Source organism: Sus scrofa, chromosome 15, assembly GCF_054392235.1.
Source record: "Sus scrofa isolate SSC_HxYL_T2T_F1_AM1 chromosome 15, Sscrofa_HxYL_maternal_Yorkshire_Landrace_v2.0, whole genome shotgun sequence".
In the NCBI taxonomy this organism is placed as follows: Eukaryota; Metazoa; Chordata; class Mammalia; order Artiodactyla; family Suidae; genus Sus; species Sus scrofa.
This window is the reverse complement of record NC_139397.1, coordinates 22927459-22944053: the sequence shown is the minus strand read 5'-3', so window position 1 is coordinate 22944053 and position 16595 is coordinate 22927459. Positions and strand designations below refer to the sequence as shown.

The following is a 16595-nucleotide window of genomic DNA, read 5'->3' as shown; positions in this document are numbered from 1 at the left end:
TGATTTTTGACTTTTCTTTTGCGAATGTGGTGTATGACGTTGATTGATTTGCATATGTTGAACCATCCTTGTGAACCTGGGATGAACCCTACCTGGTCATGGTGTATGATGTTTTTGATATGCTGCTGGATTCGGTTGGCTAAGATTTTGTTGAGAATTTTTGCATCCATATTCATCAAAGATATTGGCCGATAGTTTTCTTTTTTGGTGGTATCTCTGTCTGGTTTTGGAATGAGGGTGATGGTGGCATCCTAGAATGTCTTTGGGAGTGTTCCTTCTTCTTCAACCTTTTGAAAGAGTTTAAGGAGGATGGGCACCAGTTCCTCTTTATAGGTTTGGTAGAATTTGCCTGTGAAGCCATCTGGTCCTGGACTTTTATTAGTAGGGAGTGTTTTTATGACCTCTTCAATTTCATTTCTAGTGATCAGTCTGTTCAGTTGGTCTGTTTCTTCTTGATTCAGTTTTGGCAGGCTGTAAGATTCTAGAAAATTGTCCATTTCTTCCAGATTGTCAAACTTGTTGGCATATAGTTGTTCATACTATTCTCTTATTGTTTTTTGTATTTTTGCAGTATCCATTGTGATTTCTCCTTTTTCATTTAGAATTTTGGTTATTTGAGTTCTTTCTCTCCTCTTTTTAGTGAGGCTGGCCAGGGGTTTGTCAATTTGGTTTACCTTTTCAAAGAACCAGCTCTTGGTTTTATTAATTTTCTCCATTGTTTTTTGAATCTGTATTTTATTGATTTCTTCTTTGATCTTTATAATTTCCTTCCTTCTGCTGACTTTAGGTCTTTTTTGTTCTTTTTTCTAATTCATTTAGGTGGAGGGTTAAGTTGTCAATTTGGGATCTTTCTTCTTTTTTGAGAAAGGCCTGTATCGCTATAAATTTCCCTCCGAGCACTGCTTTCGCAGCATCCCATAGATTTTGAGAGGTTGTGTCTTCATTGTCATTTGTGTCAAGGTAGTTTTTAATTTCCTTCTTGATTGCCTCACTGACCCATTGGTTTTTTAGTAGCATGTTGTTTAATCTCCATGTAGGAGGTTTTTTTCTCATTTCTTTTTCCATGGTTGATTTCTAATTTCATGGCATTGTGGTCAGAGAAGATACTTGAGATAATTTCTATGCTCCTAAATTTGCTGAGGTTCGCTTTGTGTCCCAATATGTGGTCGATTCTTGAGAATGTTCGATGTGCATTTGAGAAGAGTGTGTATTCTGATTTTTTTGGATGTAGTGTCCTGAAGATATCGATTAAGTCTAACTTTTCTATTGTTTCCTTCAAGATCTCTATTGTTTTACTGGTTTTCTGTCTAGAGGATCTGTCCATTGGAGTGAGTGGGGTATTAATATCTCCTACTCTGACTGTATTCCCATCGATTTCTCCCTTTATGTCTGTTAATATTTGTTGTATGTATCGGAGTGCTCCTGTATTTGGGGCACATATGTTGACGATAGTAACAGCCTCTCCTTGGATGGATCCCTTAATCATTAAATAGTGTCCTTCTTTGTCTTTCTTTATGTCTTTTGTTTTAAAGTCTATTTTGTCTGATACGAGTATTGCAACTCCTGCTTTCCTGTCACGTCTATTGGCATGAAATATTCTTTCCCACCCCTTTGCTTTCAATCTATATGTATCCTTTGTCCTAAGGTGAGTTTCTTGTAGGCAGCATATTGAAGGTTTTTGCCTTTTTATCCACTCAGCCACTCTGTGTCTTTTGATTGGAGCATTCAGTCCATTGACATTTAAAGTGATAATTGATAGATGACTATTTATTGCCATTTTGAACCTTGTGTTCTAGTTGATTCTATGGTTCTCCATTCTTCCTTTCTCTTTTTGGTTGGATGGTCTCCGGTTATTATCTGTTTGAGTGGTTTTTTTTTTTTTTTTTTTTTTTTCATTTTTTTGAGAATGCAATATTTGGTTTTGGCTTGTGGTTGCCCTGTTTTCTAAGTATGCTAACCCCTTCCTATAATTGTGTGTTTTAGACTGATGGTCCTGTAGGTTCAAACACTTCATTACGATATTAAAATTAAGAAGAGAGACAAACAAACAAACAAAAAGGGTCTATTTATTTCCTAACATCCCTTGCCCACATTTTATGATTTTGATGACTCTTTTTTTTTTCTTTTTAAATGTATGTTGTTTGAGACATGTTCATGATTAAATCTGTATGCTGGCTTATTTGAGTGACTGCTCTCTGATTGTGGTTTCCTCAATCTTAGTTCTTCCTCTTTTTTTTTTTCCCTTTTTCCTCCCTTTCTTTTCTTCCTTTCTTTTTGGTTTAGAGAAGCCCTTTCAGTATTTCTTTTAGCCTGGGTTTTGTATTGCTGTATTCTTTTAGCGTTTGTTTGTTGGAAAACATTTTTTATTTCTCCTTCTATTTTAAATGATATTCTTGCTGGACAGAGTATTCTAGGTTGCATATTTTTTCCTTTTAGCACTTTAAATATTTCTTGCCATTCCCTCCTGGCCTGTAGAGTTTCCGTAGAGAAATCAGCTGATAATCTTATGGGGGTTCCCTTGTAGGTAACATTCTGCTTTTCTCTTGCTGCCCTTAGGATCCTCTCTTTATCGCTAACTTTTTCCAGTTTTATTATAATGTGTCTTGGTGTGGGTGTATTTGGGTTCAACTTGTTTGGGGCCCTCTGTGCTTCCTGTATCCTGAACTCAGTATCCCTTAGATTTGGGAAGTTTCCAGCGATAATTTCTTCAAATATATTTTCCATCCCCTTATCTTTTTCTACTCCTTCTGGAATTCCTATTATGTGTAGGTTGGCCCGCTTTATATTATCCCATAGGTCTCTTATATTGCTTTCATGTTTTTTGATTAGGTTTTTCTGTCTGCTGACCTGATTGGGTGATTTCCATTATCCTATCTTCCATATCACCCATTTGTTCTTCTGCATTATTCGTTCTGGTTTTTACTGCCCTTAGTTCTGTTTGTATCTCTGCAAATGAATTTTCTTGTTTTTCTTGGCTCCTCCTTATATTTTCTAGTTCCTTTCTGAGGGTATCTGCATTACTGTTCATATCTTCTCTTAATTCCTTCAGTATTTTCACTATTTCTCTTTTGGCCTCCAGGTCTGTCAGACTGCAGAGATCTGTTTCATTGTTGACTGCTTTAGGTGAGTTCTCCTGTTGGTTTAACTGGGGGTGGTTTCTCAGCTTCTTCATCTTGCTTGTTGTTTTCTTTTTCCTGGTGGAGTTGTACTCTCCATGGCTGGGCAGTGTTTGCCTTGTCACTGCCGTGGAATGTTTCCTGAGGGCTGGCGTTGTTGGTCAGTCTTTTTTGAGGCAGTGTGGCTTTTCTGGAGTGTTGGCGGGGCTAACAGGGCCTCTCTGAAGCAAAGGAGGACTTCCTGAGGGCAGACAGGACTGGGAGATCCACACCACGATGGGAGCAGATTTCACTCGGCCGGGCAGAGCTTGCTCTGGTGTTTTTGGGCTGTGGGGCTCTTTCAGGGGGCTGGAGGTGCCGGGCAGCTGTTCCACGGGAGTGCAGCACCCCCTAAGGGTGGAGCAGCTACCTGGGTCACTGCGAACCCCAGAGGCTCTTCCCCAGGGCAACCTGACTCAGAAGGACTGTCTGAGAATGTAGGCAGATCTTTACATGGCCTGGCCGAGCTTGTTCTAGCTTTTTCTGGGCTACAGGGTGTGCTCAGCAGCTGTTCGCCAGGAGTGCGTCACCCCCCAAGCGCTGCAGTGGCTAGCTGGGTCGCTGTGAACCCAAGAAGCTCTTCCGCAGAGCAGCCTGACTCAGAAGGACTGTCCAAGTATTAGGCAGATCTTTTCACGGCCTGGCCAAGCTTGTTCTAGCTTTTCTGGGCTGCAGGCCTTTTCCCGGGGACTGGTGGTGTTTGGTGCTGCTCCACAGGGGTGTAGCCCCTGGGAAGGGCAAGCAGGCCCAGGCAGGGACAGCCCCTGTGGTGGTCGCTTCCAGCAATTGTTGAGGCCACCCCTCCTGGAAGGCAGGCAGCCTCAGGTCTGGTGTGTGCATAAGGGGTGCCAGGGGAGGGGGGAATGCACTGGGAAGCCAGCTTTCTGATGGCTAGTGGGCCAGTAAGCTCCCTGTGGCATGGGGAGTATTCTATGGGGGCCCCGCCCTTCTTCTCTCCCCTCCCCAGCATGGGCACAGACCTGGTTCTTCTCCCAGGTTCCCTCTGATGTGGCTTTCCACTTCTCTGCCCTTAGTGTATTGCTCCCTCCCCCTTGCGATGCTCTGCTTTCTAGTCTCCCAGGCAGTCTCTGCCCTATCAAACTTGACAGACTGGTTTCTAGACCTCCCAAGCAGTCTCCACTCCACTCCCCGCCCCCCAGCCCTTTCCTGGGGACTAACCTCCGGAGCCGAGGTCTCAGTGCTCAGCACCCCCCACCCCCCGACCAGGCGTCTCAATTTTTGGTGACTGTGCCCATAGTTCAAATGATCTGTTTGGTTCACGCTCTGCTTTTCAGAACTCCAGCTTACTGCTACACTCCTCTCTGCCTCTGGAGATTCCTCCGGTTCAGTTGATTTTCCGTTGATCTAGGTGACTTTCCAGGGTTCACGATCTCTTTCTCCTCCGCAGTTCCCTTTCAGGAGTGTCCATCCAGCTCGGATTCCCCTTCTCTCACTCTCCTCTTTTCCCTTGTTTTACCTAGTAATGTCATGTAATTCTTGCTGTTATTGGAGCTTAGGTTCTTCTGCCAGCGATTGGTTGCTGTTCTGTGTGAGTCGTTTATCCTGTAGATGTGTTTTTTTGTGTGTGTTTGTGGGAGAGGTTGAGTGTGTCCCCCTACTCTTCCGCCATCTTGCCTCCTTCTCCAAAATTTTTTTTAATGGCCACGGTGCCAGGGTTCCCAGGCTCTGGGTGGAATCAGAGGGCTGTAACTGCCAACCATAGCCACAGCCACCACTGGTCACAGCCATATCTGTGACCTATAGTGCAGGTTGTGGCAACACCTGGTCCTTAACATGTGGAGAGAGGCCAGAGATCAAATCTGCATCCTCCTGGACACTATTTTTGAGTCTTAATCCGCTGAGCTACAATGGGAACTCTCTTTTGTAGACTTATTTCTAAACTTCTCTTTTCTTTTGTATTAGAATATCTGCTCCCAGTAAAGACTGTGTGATTTTTTCTTATTTAGGCTGCATGCTACTTAGAGAATATGCAAATGTTTGTTTAAAAACAAAGCTGGCTTGATTAGTGAAGGCAGGTTTAGTTTATTAGTCATTAAGCAAGTTTAAGTTTAATGGCTCTGACTGGTGACAACCCTCAGTGTCACTTGGAAGCTGAATGCAAAGCTATCAATTCTATTAGTGCAGAGGAGGAATAGTATGAAATTTAGGGCACAGCTAGCAATTGAATTTAATTTGAAAATATAACGTTGAGCGTCATCAGCACAGTTAAAGCTCTTGGTGTGACTGTATTATGTAGGTATCATATTTAGCTTTAGAAGACATTAGTAAAAGTAAAATTTAAAGCACTGACAAAGGAAGAAATCTAGGAAGAGAACTACTGAAGAACAAGGAAAATGTGGTGTTCTAAAGCACTTAAAAGAACATTATTAAATCTCTTTAACTTTACTCATTGAAATGACAAGGAGAGCATTTTTTTTTTAAAGGAAGGTAGAGGCTTGATTTTACTTTCACATTAAGAAAAAGAAGTTATGATACAGACAGAGAGGGAGAGAGATGAGTGTGATTTAAAGCCAGCTAGAAGCTATTTTGGATCCATTGTCTGCCCCCACCTTTTTCACCTCATGAAACCCAAGACTTTAAGGTAGTGTAAATTGCTAAAGGCATTCATGAAGAAATCTCAAATCTTCATCCAACCATTCCATCCTCCTGACAATGTCTTATCACAATCCCACAGCCTGAGGACAAAGATCTGAGAATAGAAAAGATTTCCAAAAAGAGAGTTTAGACTCTGAACTTTGCCTCTGGTGATGTACGATCTTACGTGGTTCTGGGAACTCTTTTCCTTAGGGAGTTTTACCCTCAAGTGTGTATAAAATTCCTCTTAAAATACACAAAAGACAGAGGGAGCTTCCACTTACCATTTCAGATGTGATAAAGGACTATAAGACCTACAATTAGCCAAGGGTATATAAGGAGTATAGGCAAGTGGACTGTAGTGACCATAGGGTTTTTCTCAATCTTCTTCCTATAAATATATTCAAAGTCCAAGGAGCTTGTTGGGACCATAGCATTGAATCTCTGTAAAGAAAAAGGACAGCAATATTCTCTTAGGACAATGCCAGGGACTTTAATCTTTTAAGGCACACAACAACACAAAGAAGCCTCCGCTCATTACTTTCTGAATAATAGTGAATGGAAAAATATAGACCTCTTCTTTAATAAAATGAACAACTCAAATAAATCTGAATTGCATAATGTAAGCGTACCTAAATAACGAGATTTTAGACCAATAAACAGAATATTCCCAGCACCTAAGAAAACTGTCTTGTACTGGAAAGATGATACCTGATACCAGAATCTGGGTTCTGGTTCACGGCAGTCAAAGAATGAACTCCATGAACACAAAGGTAGCAAGCAAGCAAACAAGCAAAATCTTTATTGAAGAAAAGCAAATAGCTCCCAGGGCTGCTGGGAAGGGTGAGACGAACCCCCTTTCTCTATTGTCCTATAGGGGTTTTTATTCCTTAAAAGATCAGGAGGTTTACCAATGTGGGTTGCAGAAAGATGTGGTTTTCTCCCATTGGCCTTGTTCAATTACCTATATCAGTCCTTGTCAAATAGCGTCTTAGGGGTGGTAATGTCCCGTAAGTCTCCTAAGTCTCATAGTTTCTTTGCCCTTGTCTTCCCATAAAGTAAGTCATAGGGTATTAGGGATTAATGTCCATCTGGGTATAGGTGAGCTCCCGTAGTAAACAAGGCCTATGGGGATGTTACGCCCTGGAGCCCTTAAACCACAAATGTTAATCAATGGCCATATCAAAGAATGCATCGAAGCCCATGTTCCTATACTGACTACCTGAGTTAATATTTTGCCTCAGTACCTTTTTACGTGCAATACCTTGGGATTAATCTCTATTTCTTCTTATTTATTTATTTGTTTATTATGGCCACATTGTAGTTGGATTCTTAACCCACTGCACCAAAGCAGGAACTCAAATCACTATTTCTATAGTCAGTATTTGAATAGTGACCTTTCAAGTTTTGTCAGAAATCTACTCCAAACTCTTATTTTTCCAGGACTCAACATACAGATCTGGGATAATTTATATGATAGCCATAACTTAAACATACTTTCTACCCTTCTATATACATTTTTTTCTTTTTAACTAATGCCATAGTTTACTAATTTAAGCCAGACATGGATAAACTTCTTCAATTCTCCTGTTCTTACTTAAGCTTCTCTTTAACAAAGTGCTGCTGGACCATTCCATCCTAAGATCTGCTTTCATCCATCCACCTAAGAACCTGTCCCCTGCTCAAGAGGGAATGTGGAATATTTTTTTTAATTACCACAACACAAAATAAATTACTTGTTCATCAGGAGAGTTTATTATTAATATTGCTATCATTTAAATGTATATTCAGTAAACTTTTTTTTGACGTACAATCTGAGTGTTAACTCTCACATAGAATCATACAAGCATATCTCCTATCAGTATAGAGAATGCTTTCTTAACCCCTCAAAAAAACTCCTTCATTTTAGCCCTCCGTAATCCTTTCTCTATACCACTAAGCTCTGAAGACTGCTGATGTATTTTCCATCCATATAGTTTTGCCTTTTCTAGAATGTCATATAAAAGGAATCATACACTGTATGCAATCTTTCAAGAATAGTATTCCTCCCCGATGATGTCTCTGAATCCATCAAAGTTGTACCAAAATGTGTTCCCTCCTCTTGCTGTGTACTATTCTATTTTAGGGATGTGGCACCATTGTTTATTCACTCATCTATTAAAGAACATTTGAGTTGTTTCTAGTTTTGGTGATTATGAATAGCTGCTATACATCTTCATGCATAGGGTCTTGCATGAAAGTAAATTGTTTATCAAAATTATTGCCTGTGTGTGAAAGGAGAGATAATAAATATTTTCCTCTTGGCAGGCCACACACATTCATTTTCTCTTCCTTTTTTTTCCCTTATTTAATTTAAAAATGTAAAAGCTATTTACAGTTTGCAGGCCATAGGAAAACAGGCCACGGAGAGGAATTGGCACAGAAACCATAGTTTGTCAATTCCTGTTTTAGCATACTATAAGTTGAGTGTGGGGTCATACTTTGAGTGTATTTTTAACTTTTTATTGAAATGCCAAACTGTTTTCCAGAGAGGCTGTATCATTTTGAATTGTACATTCCTTTCAGCAATATATGGGAATAACTTTTGTCACTCATTTTTACCAGCAGTTGGTATTGTCAGATTTTTGTTGTTTCATTTAGTTTTTAGCCATTCTAATGTATGCAGTAATATCTTGCTTGGGTATTCATATGACTAATAAACCTAAGATTTATCTTTTCATGTGTTCATATATGTTCTTTAAAATATATCTGCTCAAATCTTTTGACTTTATTTATTTATTTACTTTTTGCTTTTTAGGCTGCACCTGCAGCATATGAAAATTCCCAAGCTAGGGATTCAGTCTAGGCCACAGCTACTTGCCCATGCCACAGCCACAGCAATGTGGGATCCAAGCCGTGTCTGTGACCTACACCACAGCTCATGGCAACGCTAGATCCTTAACCCACTGAGCCAGGCCAGGGATCAAATCTGCATACTCAAGGATACTGGTCGGTTTCGTTTCCACCAAGCCAAAACAGGAACTCATTGACCATTTTTTTAAACCGAGCTTTTCTTATTGCTGAATTTTAACAATTCTTTATATATTCAATAAGTCATTTGTTGGAAAAATGATATGAAAACATTTTTTCCATGTCTGTAGCCTATATTTTAATTCTCCTTATAGTATCTTTCACAGAGCAAAGGTTTTTAATTTTGAGGATATTTAACATGCTAATTTTTTTCTTTTATGACTTAATGTTTTTAGTACCACATCAAAGAACTCCTTGCCTAAATGTAGATCCCAAAGGTTTGAAAGTCAGACTTCTTTGGCCCACGTTTTATTTAGAAATGTGGTGTTAAATTTCCAAGTGTTTGGACATTAAAAATTTTTCTTTTTATTACTGATCTTTAGTTTAATGCTGTTATGGCCACAGAACTTTCATTTTCTATTTTGCTGCACCCACAGTATGCAGAATTTCCTGGGCTAGGGATTGAACCCACACCATAGTAGTGACCTGAGCCACTGCAGTGACAACACTAGATCCTTAACCCACTGAGCCACAAGAGAACTCCTGTTTAGGTTTGTTTTTGAGCTAGAATAATAGTCTGTCTTGGTGCATTCTCCATGTACATTTAAAAGAATGTTTATTCAACTATTGTTTCCTGGAGTATTATATAAATGTCAATTCAATTTATTTTTTGACAGTGTTTTCCAGTTCTATAGTTTCACTGCTGGAATCTCTATGCTTTCTATTACTGATTATAATACAATCAGGAACACTTACATTTCACATTCACCAATCTGCAAAAGCACTGTATATCTCTGAGGAGGGTCTTTGCTTTTATTTTCCTTTCCTTTCTTTTTTTTTCTTTTATTTTTCTTCTTCAATTTGAGAACAGAATTCGTTGTTATTTGGGGTTTTGTTTTTTGGTTTTTGTTTTTTGGTTTTTGGTTTTTTTTTTTTTTGGTCTTTTTAGGGCTGCACCTGCCTCATATGGAGGTTCCCAGGTTAAGGGTCCAATTGGAGCTACAGCTGCTGGCCTACACCACAGCCATAGCAACACCAGATCTGAGGTGTGTCTGCAACCTACACCACAGCTCATGGCAATGCTGGATCCTTAACCCACTGAGTGAGGCCAGGGATTGAACCCACAACCTCATGGTCCTTAGTCAGATTCATTTCCAGTGTACCTCAAGGGGAATTCCTGTTTTTTCATTGTTTGTTTTTAAAAACTTAGCTCAGACTTCTAAAATGAATAAGCACAGTATGCTGAAATTTTAGCCTAGAATTCCTCATTGGTAGAGCGCTGTAATAATGCCCTTAAACCTACCTATCAATGTCCTTTTAATGGGGCTGTGGGTTTCTTCATTTCATAGACATATGGTGGAAAAGTACTCTTAAATATAAATTATTTCAAAACAAATAAATACATTTCTTGCGGGAGTTAACTCCACTGAGAGATTTCTTTCCCTATACCTATAGGCAGTAAAATTGTCACGAAAGCAGTCATACCAACCAATCTCAGGACACTGCTTTACCAAAGCAGCTCTTGAGCAATCATGCTTTCCCTTACCTTATAGACCAAGGCTTCAGTTCAGCCTTGCTTCTTTACATCAACTTGTACATTAGACTTCTGAAGTATAACAGGCAGGAAGTAGAACTCTCACTCAAGGAAAAAAAATCAATTAAAATTAACTGTATTTAAAAACAATAAACATTTACTTTAAAAAACAGAGCAGAACAATGTTATTAGCAAACTGATATTATATTCTAACAAATAAATATCTAGCTAATAGTGTACTGACAATAAACATTAAACATATGGACTAAATTTTTAAAAATTTGCAGTGATGAAATATTTAGACTTAACATCTGAGTTCCTTTTTACAACAATTTTATTTTAGAAAATATTCATTATGTAGGCAAGTCATTTAAAAAAAACTTTGGAACTTACCTTTATTTTTCAGTCAAATCACAGGATTACTTCCAGGTTTCCTCTTTAATTTGTAATAAAAGGAAAAAAAAACCAACCTAGAGTTATTTTATGATGCCTGTATTAATCTTGCTTTAGAATTATTTCACATGTGTTTTATTTCTGTCTTAAAATATTTTAAACAGACTAATTAAATCATATATTATAATAACTGCAGCTATATTAAGTTGAAAGTAATCTACCTTCTGTGACCTTGAGTAATTCAATTAAATGTGAGGAATCTCAGCTTTTGTTTTGCTTTGTTTTGCTTTTAATAAGATGATTATTCCAGACTTTCTGAAATATGACTATATAAGGAATTAGTTGGATATATTTTAATGTAATATCTATATCTACATCTCACACTAAAACAATTAAGTTTGAGTCTCTTAGTCAAGCTCTGGCATGGTATTTTTTTAAGATCCTGATATGACAGGCTAGCACATAAATTCAAGTGAAATATATAAAGATCATAAGGATATATTATACATATAATTTTTAAAAATTAACATTTCATGAATAAATTATCATAACTACTTTAAAAAGTATTATACTACATATTTATGATTTTAGAATAAATGTTTATCTCTTTCTTTCAAAAACAGAATATCTGGCATTTAACAATATTATTTGTAATTAGGATCATGTTTGGCTGACCTTGATAATATTAATTAGATGCTACAAACACACTGAGTGCTTTTTTTGTGGAAGCATTATCGTAGACAATTTATATATCAAAGACATAAAATTCTACTCAAAGACTTTAAAATAGTTGCAAGTTAAAATCTATATTTTCATTAGCATGCCAATAATTAATATATTAAATAGGTACATTTCCTTTTAGTTAAATGAACACAGTGAAATGTAGCAGAATTTAAATCACTTCCAAAGCACCTGACCTGAGAAGGCTGCTTATTGGGTTATTTTAACTTCAACAGAAGGAGTCTAGAAATATACTACAAGAGGTGTGCTGTATAGTGGTAGTGGATAGGATCAAAAGACATCAGCTAAAGTGTGCACTTGCTACTTTAGGCAACTGATATAGGAAGTATCCAGTGAGAAAGGATCTAAAGGACCCACAAAAAAGTACCCCATAATGGAAAAATCTACTAATATAAAGTCTCTAAAGCCAGATTAAGGTTTTCTTATCTTTATTTCCTTACTCCATTGAAGGAATTAAAAGCAGAGCAGTGAGGAATAAGAACAAACAATAACAGACATATTTCTCTATTCCAAAGTATAATTTTCTGAATTAGATCAGCCCAAAGCTGGAGATGGGGAAAAGGTTTGAATCTGAAGTAACAGTGAAATTTTAATTCATATTTAAGAAGCAAAAATCAACTGGATCTTGGGTTATATTTGGAATATATAGATAAACTAAAAGAATAAGCCAATAAGGTCTAGAGTGATGCACATTAATGATGCACTGAAATTACTAAGAAGCAAACAGGTGAATTTCCAGATTCAGAAACCCCATATCACAACCTTTGGTGAGAGAAGAGACTTTCAAACAAATGAGGTTAGGTCTGGAGAAAGCTGAAATTCTTCAGCACTTAAACCTTTAAGGAGGATGTTACGTTAATTGTGTCATCTAAAAATGTACTGTTGAAGTCTTAACCCCCAGTACCAAAGAATGTGACTTTATTTGGAGATGGCATATGCAGGTGTAATAAAGTTAAAATCAGCTCATTAAATGTCACAAAAATACAAAGTATCATAAGAGACTACTATAAGCAACTAAATGCTAATAAAATGGACAATCTCAAAGAAATAGATAAATTCTTAGAAAGGTACAATCTTCCAAGACTAAACCAGAAAGAAACAGAAAAGATGAATGGACCAATCACAGGTACTGAAATTGAAACTGTGATTAAGAAACTTCTAACAAACAAAAGTCCAGGACCAGATGGCTTCAGAGGCTTATTCCATCAAAAATTTAGAGGAGTTAACACCTATCCTTCTAAAACTATTCCAAAAAATTGCAAAGAAGTAACAATCCCAAACTCATTAACACCCTGATGTTAAAGCCATACAAAGATACCACAATAAGAAATATATATATATAAAACAGGCCAATATCACTGATGAACATAGACGCAAAAATCCTCAACAATATACTAGCAAACTGAATTCAACAATATATTAAAAGGATCGTACACCATGATCAAGTGGGATTTACCTCAGGGATGCAAGGATTTTTCGATATCCACAAAGCAATCAGTGTGATACACCACATTAACAAATTGAAGAATAAAAACTATATGATCTTCTCAATAGACACAGAAGAAGCTTTTGACAAAATCCAACAACCACTTCTGATAAAAACCCTTCAGAAAGTAAGCACAGAGGGAACACATCTCAATCTAATAAAGTCCATATGTGACAAACCCACAGCTAACATCTCAATGGTAAAAAGCTGAAAAAATTCCCACTAAGATCAGGACAAGACAAGGATGTATGCTCTTGCCACTTCTAGCCAACATAATTTTGGAAGTCCTATCCATGGAAATCAGAGAAGAAAGATAAATAAAAGAAATCCAAATGAAAAGGAAGAAGTAAAACCATCACTGTTTGCAGATGACGTGATACTATACATAGAAAATCCTAAAGACACTACCAGAAAACTGTTAGAGCTCATCAATAAATTTGGTAAAGTTGCAGGATATAAATTTAATACACAGAAATCAACTGCATTTCTATATATTAACAATTAAAATCAAAGAGAGAAATTAGGGCAACAATGCCATTTACCATCACATCAAAAAGAATAAAATATCTAAAGAGAATAAACCTACCTAAGGAGACAAAAGAGCTGTACTCTGAAAACTATTAGACACTGATGAAAGAAATCAAAGATGATACAAACATATATACCATGTTTCTGGATTGTAAAAATCAATACTGTCACAATAACCATACTACCCAATGTGATCTACAGTTTCAACACAATCCCTAACAAATTACTAATGGCATTTTCCACAGAACTAGATAAAAACATTTTAAAATATGTATGGAAACACAAAAGACCCTGAATAGCCAAAACCTTCCTGAGAAAGAAAAGTGGAGCTAGGGGAATCAGGTTTCCAGACTTAAGACTATGCTACAAAGCTATACTGATTCGAATGGTATGGTACTGGTACAGAAACAGAAATATAGATCAATGGAATGGAACAGAAAGCCCAGAAATAAACCCAGGCATCTATGGTCAATTAATCTATGAGAAAGGAAGCAAGAATATACAATGGAGAAAAGAGAGTCTCTTCAATAAGTGGTGCTGGGAAAACTGGACAGCTACATGCAAAAGAATGAAATGAAAACATTTGCTAATACCATACACGAAAACAATCTCAAAATGGATTAGAGACCTAAATTATAAGACTCTTAGAGGAACACATAGGCTGACCACTCTCTGACATAAATTGCAGCAATATCGTCTAATTCCACCTCCTAGGGTGGAATGACAATAAAAACAAAAGTAAACACATGGGACCTAATTAAAGTTTTTGCACTTTAAGTTTAATTTTGAAAAGAAAACTATAAACAAAACAAAAAGACAACGCACATGATGGGAGAAAATATTTGGAAACTAAGCAACTGACAAGGGATTAATCTTCAAAAGATACGAACATCTCCTACAGTTTAATATCAAAAAAAACCAAACAACTCAATCAAAAACTGGGCAGAAGATCTAAATAAACATTTCTCAAAGAAGACACATGGATGGCAAGAAAACACATGAAAAGGTGCTCAACCTCACTAATTATCACAGAAATACAAATCAAAACTACTATAAGGTACCATTTTACATCAGCAAGAATGGCCATCATCCAAAAGTCTACAAATAATAAATGTCTGGACAGGGTGTGGAGAAAAGGGAACCCTCTTACATTGTTGGTGGGAATTTACATTGGTGCAACCACTACGAAAACAGTATAGATGTTCCTCAAAAAACTAAAAATAGAACTACATATGATCCAGCAAGCTCACTCCCGGGCATCTATCCAGAGAAAACCATAATTCAAAAAGATGCATGCACCCCAATGTTCACCACAGCACTATTTACAATATCCAAGACATGGAAGCAACCTAAATTTCTATCAACAGAGGAGTGGGTAAAGCAGATGTGGTAGATATATACAATGGGATATTACTCAGCCATAAAAAATAATGAAACAACGCCATTTGAAGAACATGGGTGGACCTAGAAACTTTCACACTAAAGAAAGTTAGACATGAAAGACAAAAATTATATATCACCTGCATATGGAATCTTAAATTAAATATATATATATATGAAATTATTTGCAGAAGAGAAACAAACTTTGAAAAACTTATAGTTACCAAAGGAGATAGGTGAAGGTGTGGGTGGGAGGGACAGACTAGGTGTCTGGGATTGGCATATGCACACTGAGGTACATGGAATGATTAACCAATGGGGACCTGCTGCATAGCACAGAGAACTCTACCCAGTATTCTATGATAATCTATGAGGGAAAAGAATCTTGAGAGAGAATGGATATATGTATATGTATGACTGGGTCACTTTGTTATACAGCAGAAATTATCACAACCTTGTAAATTAATTATACTTCAATAAAACTTAAAAAAAATGAGCTCATTAAGATGGGCCCCGGTCCAAAATGACTTCTAAAAGGGGGAAACCTGGAGATCAACAAGAAGACATGCAAGGGGACTATTGAGAAATTAAACTTTATGCCCAATTATTAACTCCTACTTGAAAGAAAAGTAATATGAATATATTATTTCTAAAATACATATTTTAGCAGAATGCCAAATTTTTAGTATGCTAAAAAAATTATAAGCTAAATTTTCAATATGCTAAAAAATTATAAAACTAAAGAACAAGAATGGCTGATTTATGGTAATTCTGACTTGACTCTGGAAGAAAGAATAAATGTAATGAATGTTTTCAGAAAGGGAACTCTCTCCAGGCCACAAACATGGAGTAATTAAACAAGGTGGCCAATAGAACCCACAAGACATGGAGCTGTGTAACAGCCAGGTAACTATGCTGAAAGAATAGGAACTGAGTTCTTTTTTTTTTTTTTTTTTTTTTTTTTTTTGTCTTTTTGCTATTTCTTGGGCCACTCCCGTGGCATACGGAGGTTCCCAGGCTAGGGGTCGAATCGGAGCTGTAGCCACCGGCCTACACCAGAGCCACAGCAACGCGGGATCCGAGCCGCGTCTGCAACCTACACCACAGCTCACGGCAACGCCGGATCGTTAACCCACTGAGCAAGGGCAGGGACCGAACCCGCAACCTCATGGTTCCTAGTCGGATTCGTTAACCACTGCGCCACGACGGGAACTCCAGGAACTGAGTTCTTACCTAGAGCCCATAAATTCTCATGGATTTATTCTGGAAAACTAGACTTGGACTCAAGTTATATAAGGAAGCAGCACATAATTATCGTTAATGGTCAATGCAACAATCAAGAACTACTGACATGACAATTTACAACTTAAGGATGGGAAACAACAAGTCATAATTGACTCTGAGGTCCAGCAAATAACAGACATCTTAACCAAGGGGCTTCTTGGCAAAAATGAATAACAACTACAGACACTGAAGGAACATGTTAAGAATTCTGTAACTGAAGAATTTTCTTTTCACTTTCTCTATACAGAAATGCAACAGATTTCTGTATATTCATTTTGTGTGCTGCTACATTTCTGGATTCATTTATAAGTTCTAATAGTTTTCGGGAGGACACTTTAGGATTTTCTACGTAAAGTATCATATCATCTTCAAATAGTGACAGTTTATCTTTTTCCTTCCAACTTGGTTGCCTTTTATTTTTCGTGTCAAACTGATGTGCCTAAGACTTCCAAAACTATGTTAAATAAAAGTGGTAAAAATGGACCTCCTT

The 16595-nt window shown here is 37.3% G+C and overlaps 1 protein-coding gene across 21 annotated transcripts in view; it reads left to right on the top strand.

Moving 5' to 3' along the window:
* KYNU (kynureninase) overlaps window positions 1-16595 on the top strand; it is a 132041-nt gene that overhangs the window by 11728 nt on the left and 103718 nt on the right. For 3 of the 21 annotated variants that reach the window (XR_014829223.1, XM_084998889.1, XM_084998890.1), the window contains exon 3: window positions 3080-3123. The exons of the other annotated variants lie outside the window; for them this stretch is intronic. The gene's annotated coding sequence lies outside the window, so the exon portion shown is untranslated. The remainder of the gene's footprint in view (window positions 1-3079; window positions 3124-16595) is intronic. 21 annotated transcript variants of the gene reach the window in all.